The 12,488-nt window shown below is 33.2% G+C and overlaps 2 long non-coding RNA genes across 2 annotated transcripts; one reads left to right on the top strand and one right to left on the bottom strand.

The window, feature by feature from the left end:
- Positions 1–228: 228 nt before the first annotated feature.
- On the top strand, positions 229–3,012 carry LOC142226003 (uncharacterized). The gene is made up of 2 exons (XR_012719560.1): positions 229–794; positions 886–3,012. It is a non-coding gene; the product is annotated as an uncharacterized LOC142226003 (long non-coding RNA).
- Positions 3,013–5,508: 2,496 nt separating this feature from the next.
- LOC142226004 (uncharacterized) lies at positions 5,509–12,261 on the bottom strand. The gene is made up of 3 exons (XR_012719561.1): positions 12,134–12,261; positions 11,008–12,076; positions 5,509–5,693 (listed from the first exon to the last, which is right to left on the bottom strand). It is a non-coding gene; the product is annotated as an uncharacterized LOC142226004 (long non-coding RNA).
- Between the last annotated feature and the right edge of the window lie 227 nt (positions 12,262–12,488).

Consider the following 12,488-nt stretch of genomic DNA (forward strand, 5'->3'; position numbering starts at 1 on the left):
AGAAGCCGTTCAAGAACTGCCCATGCATCCCGAAAAATGCACTGTTTGGTGTGGTTTGTACGCTGGTGGAATCATTGGACCGTATTTTTTCAAAGATGCTGTTGGACGCAACGTTACGGTGAATGGCGATCGCTATCGTTCGATGCTAACAAACTTTTTGTTGCCAAAAATGGAAGAACTGAACTTGGTTGACATGTGGTTTCAACAAGATGGCGCTACATGCCACACAGCTCGCGATTCTATGGCCATTTTGAGGGAAAACTTCGGAGAACAATTCATCTCAAGAAATGGACCGGTAAGTTGGCCACCAAGATCATGCGATTTGACGCCTTTAGACTATTTTTTGTGGGGCTACGTCAAGTCTAAAGTCTACAGAAATAAGCCAGCAACTATTCCAGCTTTGGAAGACAACATTTCCGAAGAAATTCGGGCTATTCCGGCCGAAATGCTCGAAAAAGTTGCCCAAAATTGGACTTTCCGAATGGACCACCTAAGACGCAGCCGCGGTCAACATTTAAATGAAATTATCTTCAAAAAGTAAATGTCATGGACCAATCTAACGTTTCAAATAAAGAACCGATGAGATTTTGCAAATTTTATGCGTTTTTTTTTTAAAAAAAGTTATCAAGCTCTTAACAAATCACCCTTTACATCAAAATATTCCACAGCCATAGCGTTTTGGCGCCAATACGTGAATTGGCATGCAAATTGAGAAAGAAGGGAACAACAGAATTCATTCAGGAATATGATTTATGGAGAAGGCAATCGCCGTGAACAAATTGGATGTGTTGGAGGTAGTATGGAAATTATTATCTGCACTCCTGATCGTTTAAATTGTACAAGCGAATGTTATTGACACAGCCACTATTACTTATCCATTTTTAGATGAAGCTCATCGTATTTTGGATATGGGTTTTGACCCTCAGATTCGGAAGATATCATTGGATATACGGCCCGATAAATAACCCGTAATGACAAGTGCTAGGAGTCCGACATTTTACCGACGGTTATTTGAACAATCCCATACCGGTGCGTGATGTATCATTGGATTTGGTCGAGCAAACAATCGAAATTGTTGAAAAGAATGAAAAATTCTATTTCGCTATTGCAGATATTATCTCTGGTGAAGTAAACAATCTTATAGCAACTGATATCGCCTCATGTGACCTGGTCATAGAAGATGTAACCCATGTCATCAATTTCCAGTTCCGAAATATCGAAGAATACAGTAACAGTGCTATATTTAGTTATAGAACTCGATCCGATTGGGGCATAGCATCGGAATTAATTCCTATACCTGAAGAAGCTGGTCAGGATATACCATCTGACTCCCGACCATGGCTGAACCTTTTGCTAAAACCAAAGAACGCTGTGCTGAAGAAGCACATAATCGAACGCAATGTGGTAGAGTAGGCGTTAGTTATGGCGGTCGTAGTGGTAATAAATAACATGGAAAATCTTCCAAACGACCTATGAATTAGCACAAACATTTTTATTGATTCCATAAAAATCTATTACATATTCATTAGTAACGTTAAAGGTGATTTTTATTAAAATATGTATGTAGTAACATTTTTGCTGTTAAAGGTGGGTACTATGTTCGAGTTGGAAATCATTTTATTTTCTCGATTACTTTTTCTAAAATAATCAAAATTGTAAATGAAAACAAACATAATTCTGCTAAAGCTTGACGAAATCTCGATAAAAAATAAAATGCGCATCAATTAAATTTAATTATCTTCTTCAAATTAAACTATTTTAATGAAGTAACCACGAAAATTTCAACGGGAAAACCGAACATAGTACAGACCTTAAAATGAAAGTTTTAGATTTGTATAAACAAATGTAAAGAGAATCTCCTTCCATTCGAGTTTATGAATTAAAACTAAACAAAATTTCTTTATGTTATGTGATGAACGTTTGAAATAGAAAATAGATTGAGTTTGCCTCCGTAAAAAAATTTTGTTTTGCTTTTCTGCTTCTTTATTTTTTTTTTTATATTGGTCATTCACACTGAAAGCATGTCTACTTCAAAGAGGTATAACATTGGTAGTATCGCCACCTACATTATATATATCATTCACACATTGAATTTTCATTCGTAAAGGATTTTGTTGATATTTTTCTTTAAATGTGATTTATAATGCTCCCAGGACTTAAAATTGGTCACCGATAAGAAAGAAAATCGATTTGCACGATCGATTATTCATGGGGCATTAATGTGAACGGCGTTAGTGTGAGCGGCGTAGAAGTTGAGTTGGGTTCAAGCTTTATGCTTTTCAAGAGAGGATCTCTTTCATTTTCTAAAAGCGTAAGCGTGCACACCAATAATTAATAAATAATAAGTCGAACTATTAAACTTTTGAATAAAATTATTGAAGATTAAAATTAAGAAAAGTTGTGTAATGATTCGTATGTGTGCGCAAAGGATATAAATATTTGGAGAAATTAGATAAGGGTAAGAAAGAATAAATGGAAAAACACGTGTGATAATATATATATATATAGGGAATATTGAAATATATATCTACATATCGTTTTGGGAAAATAATTTGATAAAAAAATAATAAGTAAAAGTTAAAATGAATAAATAGTTAAAAGCTAAATAGATAAAGGGAATAAATATATTGTACATTTTATCACAAATGGAGATGTATATTTCAATGACACTTGATTGTATAAATATTAATTCAGCGGATTTAAATAAAGTCTTCAAAACCCAATTTTTGATAGGGAGAGGAATACACGTGAGCCGAGAGTGCCATCTCTATTCCTCTGGACTACTTTTGGCTAATATACCTGAGAGCCTTCTAAATCTGGGTCATATGCATCACAAACACATGAGGGCAATCTATATTTTTATGCCCTGAAACCCAATCCACGTGGTGAGTTTGGCAAACTGGTTGTTGAACAGGGTAAACACTGCTATAAAAGTTGTGGTTGCCAATACACAGCAAAGAGAAAATATCAAGGTAAACCAGTAATTTAAAAAAAAAGTAATGATATTTAAAACAACGTCTTTGTGTGTGTAACTAACGTGTATCCTCACCCCTTATAAAAAAAAAAATAATTACGCTAACCTCAAAATCACAGAAATAATTACTAACTACACTCTAAAAACGAAGAGAACATTATATGAACAGAAAAAGAGCACAAATTCGAAGATAGAATAAAAATAATATGTAACGTAACAAACAAATATTCAAATACATGCAAAAAAAACAAAAACAAAAAGAAAAATTAAAATTAAAACTAAAAAAGACTCATATATTCTACATACACTGTAAAAAAAAAACTAAATCGTTTATGAACAAAAGAAAAATTATATAATGAATGATATTAGAACACCAACATAAAAAAAAATCGAAGTAAAAATATTGTTATTGTATATATATTGTACTATACTATTATTATAATTGTTAAATGTAAATGTATAATCAGAGATATTATCAATACTTATTTTATAAAAATACTAAAAATGTTCAATCTTATTGATTATTTTTTTTGTCAATAAAATTCAATATTTTTGGTTCCTTGAACAAAACTTAAACATTAAAATATATATTCAAAAATATCACTGCACAAATCACCAAAAAGTAATATTTAAAAATATAGGATAAAATCTTTAAACAAATTTTTTTAAAGCTTTTGTTTAATTTGTATTGTTTACTTTCCTTTTGCGTATAAAGTATTCATTTTTATTGACAGCGTATGCCAATAATTTTCAATATTTAGAATTCAACATAATTAATTTTATATTTTTTTTCTTCATTACTTTTGTGATTTCTTTAGAAAATCTTGCTCCCATGAAATAAAAAAAAAGAGCCATAAAAAAACTAAATACAAATAATCATATACAAAAAAAATGTAACTTTAATTTAAATATAATATAATATAATAAAACGTTATATAAAATAATATAACAGAAATATTAGAAAAATATAACATTTAAAAATTTAGTTTATATTGTCTTATTTCATATATCATATCATCAAAAAAATATATAATTTATTTAAATTCTTAAATATATTCCAATTTATTGACAATTTATTTGTCTATAAAATTCAATATATTTAGAAAGAAAACTGTAAAATTAAAATGAATTATATTTCCACATATCCGTATATATTTTGATTTAAATTAAAATTTCCAAAATTAAATAAAAAAAATATATATTACCAACAATCATATCACTAACCAAAAATATTCATTCTTATTGACTAATATTGTCAATGAATTTTAATAGTTTTTGAACCATTGTTAAAATTTATAATAATTAAAAAAAAAATATTTAGATAAATTTGTTTACAATTTTTTGATGATTTATTTATGAAATTGAACTAAAAAGCGTGCATAAACACTAAATAACCATTGCGAAAATATATCTACTTTATTGTTAGACATTTATTTTTGTTTTAAATTAAAATTGTTAAATTATTAACAATTAGAATTATATATATATATGGAAAGAAACTTAAACTATTAATAAATAATGTGATTTCTTGTTTAAAAAGAATTAATATGTGTTAGATTTGTTCAAATAGGCTGAAAAAGTAACGGTCGAATAATGTAAAGGCAATATCAAATTTTGGGGTATTTTTAAACATGGCAGTAAAAATACCATGGATGATAAAACATGTCATATGGGGCGGGCGGCCATGGAGAGAAACAACATCTACACTCTCCCACAAAACGATGTAGATAAAGTCAAATTTAAACAAGGTAGACAAGCAAGCCTTTGAGACAAAATGTCTCAAACAATCAACTATAGCCCAAAATCTGTAATATGAAACGTCCCATCTCTGTACCATCTGGAGAGTGAGCAACACAAATACATGCATATTAGTATTTTCTCTCATTGAGAATATACAAGAAAAATACCAGAGCTGTATAAACATAATTACTGTTTAGAGCTTTTTGTCACTCCCAGCTCTGGTCATACGAAACAACCGGTACTAATAAATAAATTTAAATGTGCAACTGGTAAAGCGGAAAGAACCACCCCATCCGGCGAGCTAAGCCGCAGCCTTGACCACCGTACCGGATCCGCTTAGCATTGGACAAGAATTTGGCCGTTACGCCAAATTCAAAATCCTTGTGCAGCAGGTTGTCACATTTTGGCGCCCAGCAACATGGGACTACTTTTTGTTTTCCCATTACATCCATTTGTTTTGTTTGTAGATTTCAATAGCCCATAACTTACGATGAGAAATAAATACCTTAAGCAGTATCCCGGACCGCATTATATTGCCATGCCTGTGTTGTATTGTCTTTTGGAATTATTTTGAATCTTGAGATCAAACTAAATCGAAACGTTCAATAATCGAAACAAAAAGCATGTATTGTAATGCTATAGAGCTAAATATACATTTGTTTTTGTATTGATATAGAATGAAATGATTTATTTCCCTTCACATTTTTTTCAGTGTATCGATTTTTGATTGCTTGCCATAATACCCACATAAATGAAAAACACGTTTGTTTAAATCTGACTAGATTTTTGTTGGATTTTTTATTGTAAAAAAAGATCTTATACCAGATTATATCTACATCGAAATATATCTTATATTAATATTTTTAAAATTATATTTAAAACTATATAATTAAAGATATCATGAATAAATTTTGAATCCTAATTGCCTTATCATTTGAACCGTTACGAAAATTCAGCCAGCTATTAATTTTGTCCTTACCTAAAAAAAAAAAAGAAAACATAAATTAATAATTAATGTAATTAACATCAACATAATTAACAAAAATTAACAATTATTTGTTTTGTTCTATGTGTTAAAATCATCATTCATACTAACATTACTCATATTACTAACTTACACTAAGTACATGTTAACATATATAAAATTGTGTATACAAATTCCAAATTTAAATTATTTACAAAAAAAATCAATTGCTGTTTCTCATATTACCTAATCTAGAAAATATTTTCATGCGAAAATTGGCCAACACTTTTACTTTTTACGAATCATAATAATACTGTATTTGTTTTGCGTTTATCATAAAAAGGGGATTTTTATAACTTTGTTTTTGACCGGTAGAATAATGCCAAGTAGAAGAGGTTCTCGATCTTCTAGCCGCATTGCAGCTAGAAATGGTATTACGTCCAACAATCAGAATACGGGTATTAATTTGAATGCTGGCAATAATAATTCCGCTATATCAGATCCGAATCGAACTGTTATTGAGACGAATAGGAACGATATTAACCCATCGATGTCAGTGCCAGGACAGAGACATTTAGGCCCTAATATTTCATCTTCTCCAGGATCATTAACTTCTATCACGACACCCGATTACAGTAGCATCACAGCTCAGGAAATCCGTAGGGAATTTTCAAGAATGTCGCAACAGAATCGGCGACCTACCATGCCTACTCTAGAAGAGAATGTTAATCCTGGCCATGAAACTGCTAATGATGCACAAAGTATTCGAAATTATGTTGAAGCCTCTGTGGGAGCTGCACAAGCAAGTATTATGCGTTCGATTGAACAAACCTTGCAGGAAATGATCCCAAGGGCTATAAGAAGTTCAATTGATGAACACGGAAACATTCGAATGTCAGGTAGTAGGGGTAATGATCATGAATGTACTCGCCATGACACGCATGGTTTTATACATCAATCTTTCAATCCAAATTCACAACAGGGTCATCATAACCATTTTATGGATAACAATGACTTTCATCAGCAGTATAATTCGAACCCTAATGTACGATTTAATATTCCTAATAATTTTAATCATACACAGAATTTCACGATGGGCTACAAACCAGTCACACCAATGCAACTGCAAAAGAGGGGACTATGTTTTGATGGCTCATCGAAAACAGTAAGTGTCGAGGATTTTGTATTCCGAGCCGAATCATTGCGAGTTGATTATAATTGCCCGTGGGATGTGTTTGTAAAGGGTTTTCACCATTTACTATCCGGACGCGCATATGATTGGCTATGGGAATTCAGGCAACAAAACCCTTATTGCGAATGGGGTCAGTTGAAATATAATTTCATACGCAAATTCAGAAATTTCGAAAGTGATTTCGAAATTCAGAGAAGGATTATGGAAAGAAGACAAATGCAATCTGAGGCGGCAGATGTTTTTATTTCCGAAATTAAGAGACTTAGAAACCAAATGCGTTTTCCAATTCACGAAGATGAAATGATTCGTTTTATAAAGGACAATCTAAAAGATGGTCTCATTCAACTGATCTACCCTAAAAACATTCAAACAATAGATGAATTGATATATGAATGTAAGAGAGCCGAAAGGACAATCGCAAAGCGGTCATGTTTTGGACAATCAAGACAGAATCAACATTTCAGAAGGGTGAACGAAATGTTTGCAGATGGCTTACCTGAAGAGGAGACATATGATATGGAGGAAATCAAACACACTACCAAGCAACTGAGTTGCTGGAATTGTAAACAACCTGGTCATACATTTATAGACTGTCCGGTTGAACAGAGAGCCATATTTTGTTTGAAATGTGGGTTCGACGGCGTAACCTCACCGAAATGTCCTCGTTGCTCGGGAAACCAGCAGAGGAACATGATGAGAACTGGGCACACATGTTCAGAAAAGGCGACAGCTCAGTAAATGATAGAGAGAATTATAATTATTCAACCAGACTCGCTTCTACACAAGATGATGATCATGAAATAAATTCTACAGGAAATATTCAAAATAAATCCTCTACATTTACCTGCACTCGAGCTACGAGAAATCTTAAAACTATAATTCCATACGAACAACGCTTAAGGAATTATGAGCAGATACGTTCAAGGATTTTTCATGATTTTTTACCTCCTATTAGCAAAAAGATTTTAAAGGCCCGAAAAGGATATGAGAGAAGGAGACGTGAACGTAGGGAAATTGAATCTGCCTGTTTGAATATGGACAATGATATTCGACCGTATATGAATGTCAAATTAAATGGACATGAATTTACGGGTTTGATGGACAGTGGCGCGTCCATTAGCTGCCTAGGTAGTTCATGTTTGGAAAATGTAGAAAAATTACAAGCAACAGTTATGGATTTTAAATCTAGCCTTAGGACAGCTGATGGAAAAAGGCAAACAATTATTGGCAAAGTGCTATTGGAAGTTGAATGTGGAGATAAATCACATGAGATGCTTTTTTATTTAGTGCCAACTTTAAAACAAGAACTCATATTAGGATATGATTTTTGGAAAAAGTTGGGCTTGAAAATTTGTTTTGAAAATGAGATTAACGAAATTGATTTCAAACATGTTGAAGAACCTAAAGTACATATACTGACAAATGAACAAAATATTTTATTAGAACAGGTAAAACGCACTTTTCGTTGTTATAGTGAATATGGTTTAGGTCGAACACATCTAGAGCAACACACTATTGACGTAGGTAATGCGACACCTAGGAAAATGAGATACTTCCCAGTGAGCCCTGCTGTCCAAAAATTAATGTACACTGAACTTGACCGTATGTTAGAACTTAACGTCATTGAAGTAGCAGAAAAGGCAGAGTGGAATAACCGTGTTACTCTTGTGGTAAAACCAGGCAAAAATCGTCTTTGCCTGGATGCCCGAGAGCTAAACAAGGTTACTCGCAAGGATGCTTATCCGCTACCTAACATTGACGGATTATTATCGAGATTGGGAGATACACATTTTATATCGTCAATAGATCTAAAGGATGCTTTTTGGCAAATTCCTCTGGAGGAATCGAGCCGTCCGTTGACAGCATTCACAGTACAAGGCCGTCCACACTATCAATTTAAGGTGATGCCTTTTGGACTGTGCAATGCTGCTCAACGGATGTGCCGCCTGATGGATAAAGTGATTCCTTCAGAGTTGAAAGACCGAGTTTTTGTATACCTTGACGATCTACTTGTCGTGTCTTCCAATTTCGAAACGCATATGGATATGTTAAGGACAGTGGGACAAAAATTATCGGCAGCAGGACTCACAATAAATATGGAAAAATCAAAATTTTGCCATAAAGAATTGCGTTACCTAGGTTATATAGTAGGAGGGGGCAAATTGAAAACAGATTCTAGCAAGGTTGAGGCAATCGTCAATATAAAGCCACCTAAATGTGCGAAAGATGTAAGGAAATTTTTAGGGACAGTAGGATGGTATCGTAGATTCATTCACGAGTTTTCTACCCTTACCGCTCCACTAACCGATACCTTAAAGAAATCGCCTAAGTTCAATTTAACACCCGAGGCTCTTGATGCATTTGAGCAACTAAAACTTCGATTGGTTTCTAGTCCAGTTCTAATCAGCCCTGATTTCAGCAAGCCCTTTTACATTCAATGTGATGCGTCGAATGTGGGCGTTGGAGCTGTTCTTTTTCAAAAAGATAGTGACGATGGCGAACATCCCATTGAATATTTTTCTAAGAAATTGAATTCGGCCCAACGAAACTATTCTACCACTGAGAAAGAGTGTCTTGCTGTAATCTTGGCGATAGAACGGTTTAGACAATATGTCGAACTCATGGAGTTCACTGTAATCACGGACCACTCCAGTTTACAGTGGCTCATGAGACAGAGTGACCTGAATGGACGTCTGGCTCGTTGGAGTTTGAAGTTACAAGGATACAAATTCACAATCGAACACAGGAAAGGTTCGAAAAATATTGTACCTGACATGTTGTCACGACTAGACATGGAGGGACTCGAATATGAACAAACAGGTATAATCGATTTCGACTCTAGTGAATTCCGGGATGAGTCATATTTAAAGTTAATCGACACTGTTGAACAAAACAGGACTCGTCTACCTGATTTGAAAGTGAGAGAAGGTATTGTTTATAAGAGAGTAAAATTTAACCGAGAGGAAATCGATAATGAAGAGGACTGTTGGAAAATATGGTTGCCTGAAAAGTTAACACATGAAGTGATAGGCAGGTCGCATGAGGTAAATACTTCGCATGGTGGCATTGTGAAAACTCTTCACAATATTCGACAATATTTCTATTGGCCAACTATGGTGAAACAGATTAGGGAATTCATAAAAAAGTGTGATGTATGCAAAGAGATAAAACACCCTAAACAAACCCTAAGACCTCCTATGGGTAAAGAGACAATTACATTCAGACCGTTTCAGAAACTCTATATAGATTTTCTAGGCCCATATCCGCGTTCACGATCAGGAAACATATTCATTTTTATCGTCCTAGATCATAAGACAAAGTTTGTCTTATTAAAGGCTATGTCGAAGGCCACAGTAAAATATGTGAACAAATTTCTTATAGAAGAAATTTTTTATAAATTTGGTGTTCCCGAAATAATACACTCTGATAACGGCAAACAATTTACTTCGGAGGCATTTCAAAATATGTTAAACGTTTTTGGTATTCGACATATGAAAACACCCATTCACTCACCACAGTCAAACGCCAGTGAAAGGGTGAACCAAAGTATTTTGAGTTGCATAAGAAGCTACCTACATACTGATCAAAATCGTTGGGATGAAAATTTATCACGCATAGAATGTTCGCTACGATCAACAGTTCATTCATCAACAGGTGTGACACCTTATTTTGCACTCACAGGTTATAATATGATAACTCATGCTGACGCATATGGAATTTTGAGAAAATTAGGTGCACTTTCAGATGGTGAAACACAGATTTTGCCAAAGGCAGACCAAATGCAATTGATTTCTGATAAAATTAGAACCAAACTACACCAGGCTTATGAACGAAATGAAAAGACTTATAATAAGAGATCGAGATATGTACAATTTAAGCCTGGACAAGAAGTCTTTAGGAAGAATTTTGTTCAGAGCAATTTCGCGAAAGGCATAAATGCGAAATTATGCAAACCATGGCTCAAATGTCGAATTAGAAAATCGATAGGAAACTGCCAATACGAAATCGAAAATCTAAATGGGAAACTAATAGGAATTATACACGCACAACATCTTAAACAATGAAAAGTCCTAACATTACTATACACTACTTGTATATGCCTACAATACCTTATTTTTACAAATAATATACTCTCACCTAATAAATTATAACTCCTTCATTTGATGACAGTGTTGATGATGAATTAAATAAAACCATTTTGTCATATATTCACTCGCACACCTTTTCCCCTATAAAAAGGAAAAGAAATATATTAGATTTTTATGATATAAATGTACCTGGAAAGAAAAAGAGAAAAATGAATTAGGATATTGCCGAAAGAAACAATCTCAGAAGAATACTTATCTTTTTTACATTTCATATTTGTCATAACATATATACAGGACCAATATCGTAAACAGTTCTCGTTAGAAAATTTTTCAGGTGTGCTGCCACATAAAATTTTTTTTGCCAAACATTTCCAATCGCTGTGTAACAGGCAGGAAACGCGTCCTTTTCCACTTTGTTCTCGTTAGACATGCCAATGACACCACATTGCTCATAGTTGCGACAGGTAATGATGTGATATGAAGGTTGTAATGCACAAACATCAGACATTCACCACAAAACAGATCATTATTTTTAGGGTTGAAAATTTTGTCTCTGGCTGCATTTTGTTGCAATAGAAATCATATATTATAATATTATAATATTTTTGAATGTTACCGACAGTCACCGATGACAATTTTCTTTGTGAACTGGAATTGGAATCTAGGAAAGGAAAAATAAGAGAATATTAGAAATTGTATGGGAAATATACCTGTAAAAAGGAAATAAGAGAATTAGTAATATGTAATCACAATTCACAAACAAATGTATACTTATCTTTGCCAAACAGCCTTTCTCAGGAATTGTATTCAAACTGTCCACATCGAACACACAGGTAACAAACTGCATGCCTACAATTGCCACAATTCATATCGCTTGTACATGATAGGGACAATTGATTTTTGGCCACGAAGTTCTTGGCATGCACAACAGGAACATTTATGACCCGTGAATATTACCACAGGTACGAGAAAGACGTCACACATGAAGTGTCCAGCCATTATACACTCATATAGCAAATATTTTGCAATGCAATGTATTTCCATACAAAGGGACATCGTCAACATATATTTGTGTACCCGTTTTTGTGTTATTTTTGCTTTCTTGGATGCGATGATACCTGAAAGGAGTATGAATTATATTATTTGACAATTTTTATGGACATTTTCTAACTTACCATTTCGTTTGTTTATTCATTGATGCAAAGAAAAAAGGGAGAACAAAACAACACCATAGACAGAATACCACAACGATACAATGGCAAACAAACAATTCAGATATTATTTCATATACTGTATTATTCTTATTGCTACTTTCAGTATAATTTCATGGTTATTTTATTCCCAACTATTTTTATTCCACTGGCTGCATAAAAATAGTTGGCTTTGTGATGAACGTTTGAAATAGAAAATAGATTGAGTTTGCCTCCGTAAAAAAATTTTGTTTTGCTTTTCTGCTTCTTTATTTTTTTTATATTGGTCATTCACACTGAAAGCATGTCTACTTCAAAGAGGTATAACATTGGTAGTATC

The sequence above is a fragment of the Haematobia irritans genome, chromosome 2 (genome assembly GCF_050003625.1).
Source record: "Haematobia irritans isolate KBUSLIRL chromosome 2, ASM5000362v1, whole genome shotgun sequence".
In the NCBI taxonomy this organism is placed as follows: Eukaryota; Metazoa; Arthropoda; class Insecta; order Diptera; family Muscidae; genus Haematobia; species Haematobia irritans.